The 14379-nt window shown below is 43.6% G+C and overlaps 1 protein-coding gene across 1 annotated transcript in view; it reads left to right on the forward strand.

Moving 5' to 3' along the window:
• The first annotated feature begins 377 nt into the window (after window positions 1-377).
• Window positions 378-14379, forward strand: part of LOC143416635 (uncharacterized) — a 37825-nt gene continuing 23823 nt past the window's right edge. The window contains exon 1 of the mRNA XM_076882076.1: window positions 378-509. The gene's annotated coding sequence lies outside the window, so the exon portion shown is untranslated. The remainder of the gene's footprint in view (window positions 510-14379) is intronic.

Here is a 14379-nt window from a genome sequence, read left to right on the forward strand (position 1 = left end):
ATCTGTGGACTCCTGCTTCCCCTCTCCTTGAGCCAGTTTGTGACGGGAACATGACATAAGAAAAGTAATTTATCCCTTTTTGATTCTGTGTATCTGGCGCTCATCCAGTGAGTTCACACTTGGCAGAAACAGACTGAATTTGTCTGGAGAACTTTGGCTTCAGCCAAGTTAGATAAACACACTGTGTCTCTGTCAAAACAGCAGTGTAGTTGTGGCACCCCTGTGAGGGAATGACCACATGAATATTATTTTGTGTAAAACACTCATGTAACGGGACATTTTTCATTGCTATATGTATTTATTTTCAGTTTCTTTAAGAGGATAGAAAATCCATGTAACAGGGATTCATTTTATGTTAGAAAGCAGTGAGGGCGGAACTTTGGTGCTTGCTCCGGGGTTTCGGGGTGCAGTAAGTGGAGCCCACCTTCCGCTGCTTCCTCAGACACGTTCTGGAGGAAAGCAGAGACGCATCGTGTCTTCCTTACTCTGCTCTTCACCTGCTTTTACAGGTCGGTACACGGTGCTCGCACCGAAAATGTTGTTTATTGTCACCATGGTTACCCACGTTAATGTGAATGGGAGAGTTAAGGCGGTCCGCCAAAGTTATTTATATGTAAACACGGGAGAAAACCAGAGGAGTGTCCCGCGCGACACCGCGGTAAAGTGAGCCGTCATTTGTGAGCCGCGGTCAAGCCAGCCGCCTCCTATCCGCCGCATAAATTTCCTTGCGCTTTTACACCAGTCTTTACGGTAGCGCCTTTTCGCTTTATGTGCCGATTGAAAGCCTATACCCGCGCGCACGTGCACACGCGCGCATGCGCGCGCACAAATTACAATGTAACGGCCCGATACAGTCAATACAATTATGGAAATGTCAGAAATTCATTAAAAATCATCCTGAGTAGTTGATGTACAACTTTCAACACATCCCCCCTCTGGGACACCTACTGTACCTGTGTGCCAATTTTCATCCAGATTTACTGTAGAATTCCTCAGAAATTAAAGGGTACTTGTATCCAATGCAGTCGGCCAATACAGTAGAATTATGTCAATTTTCAAAAATTCATTAAAAATCATCCTGAGTAGTTGATGTACAACTTTCAACACATCCCCCCTCTGGGACACCTACTGTACCTGTGTGCCAGGTTTCATCCAGATTTACTGTAGAATTCCTCAGAAATTAAAGGGTACTTTATTCAATTCAATACAGTCAATACAATAGAATTATGTCAATTTTCAAAAATTCATTAAAAATCATCCTGAGTAGTTGATGTACAACTTTCAACACATCCCCCCTCTGGAACACCTACTGTACCTGTGTGCCAGGTTTCAGCCAGATTTACTGTAGAATTCCTCAGAAATTAAAGGGTACTTGTATCCAATGCAGTCAGCCAATACAATTTAATTATGTCAATTTTCAGAAATTCATGAAAAATCATCCTGAGTAGTTGATGTCCAACTTTCAACACATCCCCCCTCTGGGACACCTACTGTACCTGTGTGCCAAGTTTCATCCAGATTTACTGTAGAATTCCTCAGAAATTAAAGGGTACTTTATTCAATTCAATACAGTCAATACAATAGAATTATGTCAATTTTCAAAAATTCATTAAAAATCATCCTGAGTAGTTGATGTACAACTTTCAACACCCCCCCCCCCCCCCCCCCCCCTCTGGGACACCTCCTGTACCTGTGTGCCAAGTTTCATCCAGATTTACTGTAGAACTCCTCAGAAATTAATGGAAACATTTATTCAATTCAATACAGTCAATACACTACAATTATGGAAATTTCAAAAATTCATTAAAAATCACCCATAATAGTTGAGGTCCAACTTTCAACACTTTCTTACTCTGGGCGTCCTACCGTACCTCTGGGCCAAGTTACATCTCAATTCACTGTAATCTTTATCAAAAATTGAAAGAACAATTATATGTCAATGCTGGATGTGTGTCCTTTCAAAGTGACACTAAATAACAGAACTCAGGCACATCAGGGAATAATCCAAAAGGCGGATTTATTAAACAAAAACAACATACAAAATATCTCTAACCCATACTACATAACCTAAAAAGAAACAAAGGGACACTTAGAAGCACAAGGAAACAATACTGAAAGGGCAAGAGACACAGTCCAAACACAATCCACAACTAAAATGCCAAAAGAACAAGTCATCCCACATAGCAGACGGGTCTTGCCTGGATCTGGTGTCAAGCCGGCACTGCTGGCTGACTTCTGGCATGGTAAGATGGCACTGTTTATGTGATGGCATGCCACATTTGGCCTGATTGGGTGAATGTGACATGTTGTATAGAGCACTTTGAGTAATATGGGTGAGTAAAAAAGTGCTGTATAAGAATCAGTCCATTCACTGTCTGAACAGAGTTTCGTCATGTTACTTTTGCACTATTATGTTCCAGCACATGTTGTTATTACATGGCTTACATGGCTAAGGTACACATTAGGCTGACATCTGGGGCCAGAGCTGAAACTGTTCTGGGCCAGCACAGGGCCAGCAGTGTGTCTGCAACTGGCCTTGTGCTGGCTCATGTGTGGGCCACCTCTGGTAAACCAGATCTGGGCCACCATAGGGCCGTCATTCTTTGCGGTACGCAGGCCATGTGTAAGCACATTGTGTGGGACAGATCCAGGCCATACCAATTTTGCTATGTGGGAGGAATTATGTAAAAATAGAAACATCATAAAAATGAAAATGAACATAAAGTAAAATGTACTGAAAAGAACATCAGTATGGCCATCATTATTTGCTTGGAAAGTCTAAAGTTCCATGGCTTTGAACAGCCAGAGAACGCAATGCCCAGCTTAGAATGACTAAAAGTAACTTCTTTTAACATTCTGTCATTCTGCTTCTATATCAAACATCCACTAAAAATAGTCATTTGAAAAAAAATATTCGCCACTTTTCATCAGTTTGGGTTCCTCTGTTTATAGCAATTTTTAGAAAAGAACCCAATACCTTTGTCACTATACAGTTGTACAGTGAGATACAGAGCATCTCCTACTCATTGCAAACATGCTGGGAGGGTGGCTCTATCCGCCTTAGTGCAGCTGCTGTACCATACTGTGATGCAGTAAGTTAGTAGGCTCTCAATGGGCAAGTGGTGGAAGGGTGAGCTGTAGTCCACAAAGAGCATTCTGGCATAGCTCTGCCGCTGTTCTAGGTGACTCAGCACCGAGTGGAGGGTGATGGCATCTTCTGTGAATCTGTTTGCATGGTATGCAAACTGGTGGGTGTCGAATTCTGGGGGGAGGTAATCCTTGGTGTGCTGAAGGACTAGTTTCATGATTACCGGTGTGAGGGCCACAGGGCAATAATAGTTCAGGCTGGTGATGGGAGACTTCTTTGGTACTGGGATGATTGTGGCTGATTTTAGACAGGATGGGATGGCTGCTTCATCCAGTGAGAGGTTGAAGATTCTGGTGGAGATGAGGGTGAGCTGGTGGGCACATGGTCTTAGCACTTTACCACGTATTCCGTCTGGACGCCTTCCTGGGGTTCACTGCTAGGAACACTCATCTGACATCGTGCTCCGTTACAGTGAATGGAGCGGTGCAGGAACCAGGTGAGGATGAGGATGGGAGCAGGGCTGAGGCAGATGAATGCTGCTGTTGTGGTGTTTCAAAGCGGGCAAAGAAGCTGTTTATGTCCTCTGCTAGCTGCACACTCAGGTTTTCTGTTTTCACAGTTCTGCCTCTGTGGTTTATGATGTCTATTATTCCATGCCATGTGTTGTTGCTGGACAGGTGGGACCACTTTTCAGGTCAGCTCGAGCAGACCTGTACAGAGCTCTGTCAACAGACCTACAGGGAGTGCAGAATTATTAGGCAAGTTGTATTTTTGAGGAATAATTTTATTATTGAACAACAACCATGTTCTCAATGAACCCAAAAGACTCATTAATATCAAAGCTGAATGTTTTTGGAAGTAGTTTTTTTTTTTTTTTTTTTTTTTAGTTATTTTAGGGGGATATCTGTGTGTGCAGGTGACTATTACTGTGCATAATTATTAGGCAACTTCACAAAAAACAAATATATACCCATTTCAATTATTTATTTTTACCAGTGAAACCAATATAACATCTCCACATTCACAAATATACATCTCAGAATCAGAATCAGAATCGTGTTTATTGGCCAAGTACAGTGGGGCAAAAAAGTATTTAGTCAGCCACCGATTGTGCAAGTTCCCCCACCTAAAATGATGACAGAGGTCAGTAATTTGCACCAGAGGTACACTTCAACTGTGAGAGACAGAATGTGAAACAAAAATCCATGAATCCACATGGTAGGATTTGTAAAGAATTCATTCGTAAACCAGGGTGGAAAATAAGTATTTGGTCAATAACAAAAATACAACTCAATACTTTGTAACATAACCTTTGTTGGCAATAACAGAGGTCAAACGTTTACTATAGGTCTTTACCAGGTTTGCACACACAGTAGCTGGTATTTTGGCCCATTCCTCCATGCAGATCTTCTCGAGAGCAGTGATGTTTTGGGGCTGTCGCCGAGCAACACAGACTTTCAACTCCCGCCACAGATTTTCTATGGGGTTGAGGTCTGGAGACTGGCTAGGCCACTCCAGGACTTTCAAATGCTTCTTACGGAGCCACTCCTTTGTTGCCCGGGCGGTGTGTTTTGGATCATTGTCGTGTTGGAAGACCCAGCCTCGTTTCATCTTCAAAGTTCTCACTGATGGAAGGAGGTTTTGGCTCAAAATCTCACGATACATGGCCCCATTCATTCTGTCCTTAACACGGATCAGTCGTCCTGTCCCCTTGGCAGAAAAACAGCCCCATAGCATGATGTTTCCACCCCCATGCTTCACAGTAGGTATGGTGTTCTTGGGATGCAACTCAGTATTCTTCTTCCTCCAAACACGACAAGTTGAGTTTATACCAAAAAGTTCTACTTTGGTTTCATCTGACCACATGACATTCTCCCAATCCTCTGCTGTATCATCCATGTGCTCTCTGGCAAACTTCAGACGGGCCTGGACATGCACTGGCTTCAGCAGCGGAACACGTCTGGCACTGCGGGATTTGATTCCCTGCCGTTGTAGTGTGTTACTGATGGTGACCTTTGTTACTTTGGTCCCAGCTCTCTGCAGGTCATTCACCAGGTCCCCCCGTGTGGTTCTGGGATCTTTGCTCACCGTTCTCATGATCATTTTGACCCCACGGGATGAGATCTTGCGTGGAGCCCCAGATCGAGGGAGATTATCAGTGGTCTTGTATGTCTTCCATTTTCTGATGATTGCTCCCACAGTTGATTTTTTCACACCAAGTTGCTTGCCTATTGTAGATTCACTCTTCCCAGTCTGGTGCAGGTCTACAATACTTTTCCTGGTGTCCTTCGAAAGCTCTTTGGTCTTGGCCATGGCGGAGTTTGGAGTCTGACTGTTTGAGGCTGTGGACAGGTGTCTTTTATACAGATGATGAGTTCAAACAGGTGCCATTCATACAGGTAACGAGTGGGGGACAGAAAAGCTTCTTACAGAAGACGTTACAGGTCTGTGAGAGCCAGAGATTTTCCTTGTTTGAGGTGACCAAATACTTATTTTCCACCCTGATTTACGAATAAATTCTTTACAAATCCTACCATGTGAATTCATGGATTTTTTTTTCACATTCTGTCTCTCACAGTTGAAGTGTACCTCTGGTGCAAATTACTGACCTCTGTCATCATTTTAAGTGGGGGAACTTGCACAATCGGTGGCTGACTAAATACTTTTTTGCCCCACTGTATATGTGCAGACACATACAGGGAATTTGGTTCCGGTAGATGGTGGCTCTCAAGCACAGCAATGTAAATCTCTCACACACACACACACACACACACACACACACACACACACACACACACACACACACACACACACACACACACAAGTGTCTATATATACACATTACACATACATACACAAAGCTATGTAAACCAACTATAAATAACGAATCTAACCTTATATACATAAAATACAGAAATGAATGAGGCGGAATGAATACTACAAAATGTACATAAGGTGCAGTTGCAGTCTGGCAGTGGGAGCAGTGTGACAGGTCAAGTGTTAAGAAGGGAGATGGCGAGGGGAAAGAAACTATTCCTGTGTCGGGTGGTCCTGGTCTGCAGGCTTCTGTACCGTCTGCCAGAGGTCAGCAGATCAAAAAGTCTGTGTGCAGGGTGTGAGGGGTCTGCGATGATTTTCCCTGCCCGTTTCCTGGTTCTTGAGAGGTACAGATCCTGGATGGAGGGCAGGGGGGGCGCTGATGATCCTTTCTGCTGCCCGTACAGTCCGCTGCAGTCTGCTCCTGTCCTGTTTAGTGGCTGCTCCATACAAGACTGTGATGGAGGAGCACAGGACAGACTCAATGACCGCAGTGTAGAACTGGATCAGCAGCTCCTGTGGAAGACTGTACTTCCCCAGTTGTCTCAGGAAGTACATCCTCTGCTGGGTCTTTTTGAGGATGGAGTTGATGTTGGTCTCCCACTTCAGGTCCTGGGAGATGGTTGTACCCAGGAACTTGAAGATCTTCACAGTCGACACAGGGCTGTCTGATATGGTGAGGGGGAGCAGAGTTGAGGGATGTCTCCTGAAGTCCACTGTCATCTCTACAGTCTTAAGAGTGTTCAGCTCCAGATTGTGCTGACTGCACCAGAGTACCAGCCGCTCAACTTCCTGCCGGTATGCAGACTCATCACCATCTTGAATGAGGCCAATGACAGTGGTGTCATCTGCAAACTTTAGGAGTTTGACAGCAGAGTTATTGGAGGTGCAATCGTTAGTGTAGAGGGAGAACAGTAGTGGTGAGAGGACACATCCTTGAGGGCACCAATACTGAGGGACCGGGTTTCAGAGGTGATCTCCCCCAGCCTCACTTGTTGCTTTCTGTCTGTCAGGAAGCTGGTGATCCACTGACAGGTAGCTGGTGACACGCTGAGCTGGGAGAATTTGGAGGAGAGAAGTTCAGGCACAATGGTGTTAAAAGCCGAACTAAAGTCCACAAACAGGACCCTGGCATAAGTTCCCGGGCAGTCAAGGTGTTGCAGGATGTAATGCAGCCCCGTGTTCACTGCATCATCCACTGACCTGTTTGCCCGGTAGGCAAACTGCAGAGGGTCCAGCTGGTGGCCTGTAATGTCTTTCAGATGGGCTAACACCAGTCGTTCGAAGGATTTCATGACCACAGACGTCAAGGCGACAGGTCTGTAGTCATCCAGTCCTGTGATGGTGGGTTTCTTGGGAACAGGGATGATGGTGGAGCGTTTGAAGCAGGAGGGAACTTCACACAGCTCCAGGGATCTGTTGAAGATGCGAGTAAAGATGGGAGTCAGCTGTTCAGCACAGGTTTTGAGGCAGGAGGGTGAGACGCCATCTGGTCCGGGGGCTTTCCTGGGCTTCTGTTTCTGGAATAGTCGGCTCACATCCTGAGTGTGTATTCTTAGTTTCAGGGAGGAGGAAAGGGGGGTGAGAGGTGTGGTGGAGGTCGTTGAGTCTGGGTTGGAGAGGGTGGTGGTGGTCATTGAGTCTGGATTGGGGAGGGTGGGGGTGGTCGTTGAGTCTTGATTGGGGAGGGGCAGGGTGAAGGGGGGAGAGGTGGAAGGTGTGTTGGGAGTCAATGTCTGAAGCAATGTCCCTGGGGAGGGGAGGGTGGGGCGTGGGAGTCTGTCCGTCTCAAACCTGCAATAGAAAGTGTTTAACTCATTGGCCAGGTCTTTGTTTGCTTCAATAGTGGGTGGGGGGCGTCTGTAGCTGGTGATTTCCTGCAGGCCTCTCCACACTGACGCAGGGTCGTTGGCTGAGAGCCGTTCTTCCAGCTTCTGGGAGTAGATCCTTTTAGCTGCTTTGATCTCCTTGGTCAGTGTGTTCCTGGCTTGCTTGTACAGGACCCTGTCACCACTTCTGTAAGCGTCCTCCTTGGCCTTGCGAAGATGTTGGGGTTTAGGAGTGAACCATGGTTTATTGTTGTTGTATGTGCAAAAGGTCTTTGTTGGCACACACACGTCTTCACAGAAACTGATGTATGATGTCACAGTGTCCGTGAGCTCATCTAGGTTCTCAGATGCAGCTTCAAAAACAGTCCAATCAGTGGAGTCAAAACAGTCCTGCAGTTCCTGCTTTGCTGCGTTAGTCCACTTCTTCACAGTTTTGACTACAGGCTTGGCACGTTTGAGTTTTTGCCTATAAACTGGAATAAGATGGACCATGCAGTGATCAGAATGTCCCAAAGCTGCCCGGGGCACAGAGCGATAGGCATCTTTTAGAGTGGTGTAGCAGTGATCCAGTATGATGTTGTCCCTGGTGGGGCAGTCTATATGCTGTCTGTATTTAGGGAGTTCGTAGTTTAGGTTTGCTCTGTTAAAATCCCCAAGAATAATTGTAAAGGAATCCGGGAATTTCCTCTCCAGGGTAGTAATCTGGTCAGCCAGCTCGCACAGTGCGTTGTTCGCGTTGGCCTGTGGAGGGATGTAAACTCCGACCAGCATGAAGGAAGAAAACTCCCGCGGTGAATAAAAAGGTTTACAGTTGATGAGAAAACTTTCCAAGTGTGGGCTGCAGTGTTTCTGTAACACTGTGACATCAGTACACCAACCTTCATTAATGTAGAAGCAGACTCCACCACCCTTTGTTTTCCCTGAGAGCTCTGTTTCGCGGTCCGCCCGGTGAAGTTGGAAGCCCGGCAGATTTAAGACAGCGTCTGGGACTCGCTCACTGAGCCAGGTTTCAGTGAAGCAGAGGGCAGCAGAGCGTGCAAAGTCCTTGTTAGTCCGGTTTAAGAGCAGTAATTCGTCGACTTTGTTTGGAAGAGAGCGGAGATTCGCAAGGTGAATGGAGGGGAGTGCCGTGCGGAATCCTCGCCGACATTCAAAAACAAAACAACAACAAATCAGCGACCAATATAGCCACCTTTCTTTGCAAGGACACTCAAAAGCCTGCCATCCATGGATTCTGTCAGTGTTTTGATCTGTTCACCATCAACATTGCGTGCAGCAGCAACCACAGCCTCCCAGACACTGTTTAGAGAGGTGTACTGTTTTCCCTCCTTGTAAATCTCACATTTGATGATGGACCACAGGTTCTCAATGGGGTTCAGATCAGGTGAACAAGGAGGCCATGTCATTAGTTTTTCTTCTTTTATACCCTTTCTTGCCAGCCACGCTGTGGAGTACTTGGACGCGTGTGATGGAGCATTGTCCTGCATGAAAATCATGTTTTTCTTGAAGGATGCAGACTTCTTCCTGTACCACTGCTTGAAGAAGGTGTCTTCCAGAAACTGGCAGTAGGACTGGGAGTTGAGCTTGACTCCATCCTCAACCCGAAAAGGCCCCACAAGCTCATCTTTAATGATACCAGCCCAAACCAGTACTCCACCTCCACCTTGCTGGCGTCTGAGTCAGACTGGAGCTATCTGCCCTTTACCAATCCAGCCACGGGCCCATCCATCTGGCCCATCAAGACTCACTCTCATTTCATCAGTCCATAAAACCTTAGAAAAATCAGTCTTGAGATATTTCTTGGCCCAGTCTTGACGTTTCAGCTTGTGTGTCTTGTTCAGTGGTGGTCGTCTTTCAGCCTTTCTTGCACTGAACATAAGTTCCCTGCAATTTCTGAAGAATATTACAGTAAATCTGGCTGAAACTTGGCCCAGACGTACAGCAGGTGTCCCAGAGGGGGGATGTGTTGAAAGTTGGACATCAACTACTCAGGATGATTTTTAATGAATTTCTGAAAATTGACATAATTCTATTGTATTGACTGTATTGCATTGAATACAAGTACCCTTTAATTTCTGAGGAATTCTACAGTAAATCTGGATGAAACTTGGCACACAGGTACAGTAGGTGTCCCAGAGGGGGGATGTGTTGAAAGTTGGACATCAACTACTCAGGATGATTTTTCATGAATTTTTGAAGATTGACATAATTCTACTGTATTGACTGTATTGCATTGAATATAAGTTTCCTTTAATTTCTGAGGAATTCTACAGTAAATCTGGATGAAACTTGGCACACAGGTACAGTAGGTGTCCCAGAGGGGGGATGTGTTGAAAGTTGGACATCAACTACTCAGGATGATTTTTAATGAATTTCTGAAAATTGACATAATTCTATTGTATTGACTGTATTGCATTGAATACAAGTACCCTTTAATTTCTGAGGAATTCTACAGTAAATCTGGATGAAACTTGGCACACAGGTACAGTAGGTGTCCCAGAGGGGGGATGTGTTGAAAGTTGGACATCAACTACTCACGATGATTTTTCATGAATTTTTGAAAATTGACATAATTCTACTGTATTGGCCGACTGCATTGGATACAAGTACCCTTTAATTTCTGAGGAATTCTACAGTAAATCTGGCTGAAACCTGGCACACAGGTACAGTAGGTGTCCCAGAGGGGGGATGTGTTGAAAGTTGTACATCAACTACTCAGGATGATTTTTAATGAATTTTTGAAAATTGACATAATTCTACTGTATTGGCCGACTGCATTGGATACAAGTACCCATTAATTTCTGAGGAATTCTACAGTAAATCTGGCTGAAACCTGGCACACAGGTACAGTAGGTGTCCTAGAGGGGGGATGTGTTGAAAGTTGGACATCAACTACTCAGGATGATTTTTAATGAATTTTTGAAAATTGACATAATTCTATTGTATTGACTGTATTGAATTGAATAAAGTACCCTTTAATTTCTGAAGAATTCTACAGTAAATCTGGATGAAACTTGGCACACAGGTACAGTAGGTGTCCCAGAGGGGGGATGTGTTGAAAGTTGGACATCAACTACTCAGGATGATTTTTCATGAATTTTTGAAAATTGACATAATTAAATTGTATTGGCTGACTGCATTGGATACAAGTACCCTTTAATTTCTGAGGAATTCTACAGTAAATCTGGCTGAAACCTGGCACACAGGTACAGTAGGTGTCCCAGAGGGGGGATGTGTTGAAAGTTGGACATCAACTACTCAGGATGATTTTTAATGAATTTTTGAAAATTGACATAATTCTATTGTATTGACTGTATTGAATTGAATATAAGTTTCCTTTAATTTCTGAGGAATTCTACAGTAAATTTGGATGAAACTTGGCACACAGGTACAGTAGGTGTCCCAGAGGGGGGATGTGTTGAAAGTTGGACATCAACTACTCAGGATGATTTTTCATGAATTTTTGAAAATTGACATAATTAAATTGTATTGGCTGACTGCATTGGATACAAGTACCCTTTAATTTCTGAGGAATTCTACAGTAAATCTGGCTGAAACCTGGCACACAGGTACAGTAGGTGTCCCAGAGGGGGGATGTGTTGAAAGTTGGACATCAACTACTCAGGATGATTTTTAATGAATTTTTGAAAATTGACATAATTCTATTGTATTGACTGTATTGAATTGAATATAAGTTTCCTTTAATTTCTGAGGAATTCTACAGTAAATTTGGATGAAACTTGGCACACAGGTACAGTAGGTGTCCCAGAGGGGGGATGTGTTGAAAGTTGGACATCAACTACTCAGGATGATTTTTCATGAATTTTTGAAAATTGACATAATTCTACTGTATTGGCCGACTGCATTGGATACAAGTACCCTTTAATTTCTGAGGAATTCTACAGTAAATCTGGCTGAAACCTGGCACACAGGTACAGTAGGTGTCCCAGAGGGGGGATGTGTTGAAAGTTGTACATCAACTACTCAGGATGATTTTTAATGAATTTTTGAAAATTGACATAATTCTACTGTATTGGCCGACTGCATTGGATACAAGTACCCTTTAATTTCTGAGGAATTCTACAGTAAATCTGGCTGAAACCTGGCACACAGGTACAGTAGGTGTCCTAGAGGGGGGATGTGTTGAAAGTTGGACATCAACTACTCAGGATGATTTTTAATGAATTTTTGAAAATTGACATAATTCTATTGTATTGACTGTATTGAATTGAATAAAGTACCCTTTAATTTCCGAGGAATTCTACAGTAAATTTGGATGAAACTTGGCACACAGGTACAGTAGGTGTCCCAGAGGGGAGATGTGTTGAAAGTTGGACATCAACTACCCAGGATGATTTTTAATGAATTTTTGAAAATTGACATAATTCTACTGTATTGGCCGACTGCATTGGATACAAGTACCCTTTAATTTCTGAGGAATTCTACAGTAAATCTGGCTGAAACCTGGCACACAGGTACAGTAGGTGTCCCAGAGGGGGGATGTGTTGAAAGTTGTACATCAACTACTCAGGATGATTTTTAATGAATTTTTGAAAATTGACATAATTCTACTGTATTGGCCGACTGCATTGGATACAAGTACCCTTTAAATTTCTGAGGAATTCTACAGTAAATCTGGCTGAAACCTGGCACACAGGTACAGTAGGTGTCCCAGAGGGGGGATGTGTTGAAAGTTGTACATTAACTACTCAGGATGATTTTTAATGAATTTTTGAAAATTGACATAATTCTACTGTATTGGCCGACTGCATTGGATACAAGTACCCTTTAATTTCTGAGGAATTCTACAGTAAATCTGGCTGAAACCTGGCACACAGGTACAGTAGGTGTCCCAGAGGGGGGATGTGTTGAAAGTTGTACATCAACTACTCAGGATGATTTTTAATGAATTTTGGAAAATTGACATAATTCTATTGTATTGACTGTATTGAATTGAATATAAGTTTCCATTAATTTCTGAGGAATTCTACAGTAAATCTGGATGAAAATTCGCACACAGGTACAGTAGGTGTCCCAGAGGAGGGATGTGTTGAAAGTTGTACATCAACTACTCAGGATGATTTTTAATGAATTTTTGAAAATTGACACAATTGTAGTGCATTGGCTGTATTAGATTGAATAAATGTTTCCATTAATTTCTGAGGAATTCTACAGTAAATCTGGATGAAACTTGGCACACAGGTACAGTAGGTGTCCCAGAGGGGGGATGTGTTGAAAGTTGGACATCAACTACTCAGGATGATTTTTAATGAATTTCTGAAAATTGACATAATTCTATTGTATTGACTGTATTGCATTGAATACAAGTACCCTTTAATTTCTGAGGAATTCTACAGTAAATCTGGATGAAAATTGGCACACAGGTACAGTAGGTTTCCCAGAGGGGGGATGTGTTGAAAGTTGGACCTCAACTATTCAGGATGACTTTTAATGAATTTTTGAAATAAACATAATTGTAGTGCATTGACTGTATTGCACTGAATATGAGTTTACTGTGATTTCTGAGTAATATTACAGTAAATCTGGGTAAAAACTGGCCCAGAGGTAAAGTAGGTGTCCGAGAAGAGGATTGTGTTGAAAGCTTGGCATCAACTTTTAATAATGATTTTTAATGAATTTTTGAATATGCAACCAGACTGTCACGATGGCTGTATTGGGCTGTTCCATTGTAATTTGTGTGCGCGCGTGCGTGTGACTGTTCACGCGCGTGCATGTGTGCGCGAGTCTAGGCTTTCAATCAGGATATAAAGCGAAAAGGCGCTACCGTAAAGACTGGTGTAAAAGCGCAAGGAAATTTATGCGGCGGATAGGAGGCGGCTGGCTTGACCGCGGCTCACAAATGACGGCTCACTTTACCGCAGTCGCGCGACCGCACCGCGAGCCCGCTCGTTAGGTGGAGCGCTCGTGAAGCAGAGTCAGTGCGCTCCTATGCTCTGTGCAAACGTGTTGTAATGCTCCAATCAAATCAGTTCTGTGAGATGTGAATGTTAATAGTTCTGTTTAGTATTTAGTATTTATTTATTTATTGTCATTGTCAAGAACAATGAAATTGCGTTTGGGGCTTCCATACAACCCAAAAAAAGAAGAAAATAATAAATACCCCTTAAAACCCAAGTGTACATATTTAACCCAGTGTGACTCCAATGCAATAAGACAATCCTTAGCAATAATGTTCGTAGAAATTCAGACAAAGACCTGAGAAACATGACAAAATACAACAATGCAACCCATGCAATATTATTGTACTGTGAGATATGATATCAGATATGATAGTTATCTATTTAAGAAAGAGGGGGGGGGGCAGGAGGGGGAAGAGAATAAAGATATGATGCACCAATGCAGACCAGTTCATTGCTATTAAGAAGTTGGATATGGTTATTGTCCGTGAGAGGGGGGCAGAGAGTTCAGGAGCCTCACAGCCTGTGGATACAGGCTGTTGGCCAGTCTGGATGTTCTGGCCTGTATAGACCTGTACCTTCTCCCTGAGGGCAGCAGATGGAAAAGGTGGCGCGCAGGGTGATGTTGGTCCCGCAGGATACTGTGCACCCTCCTCAGACAGCGAGTGGGGAAGATATTACTGATCTCTGGCAGACTTGTTCCAATAATTCTGCCAGCTTCTTTCAC

Source organism: Maylandia zebra, linkage group LG3, assembly GCF_041146795.1.
Source record: "Maylandia zebra isolate NMK-2024a linkage group LG3, Mzebra_GT3a, whole genome shotgun sequence".
NCBI classification, from domain to species: Eukaryota; Metazoa; Chordata; class Actinopteri; order Cichliformes; family Cichlidae; genus Maylandia; species Maylandia zebra.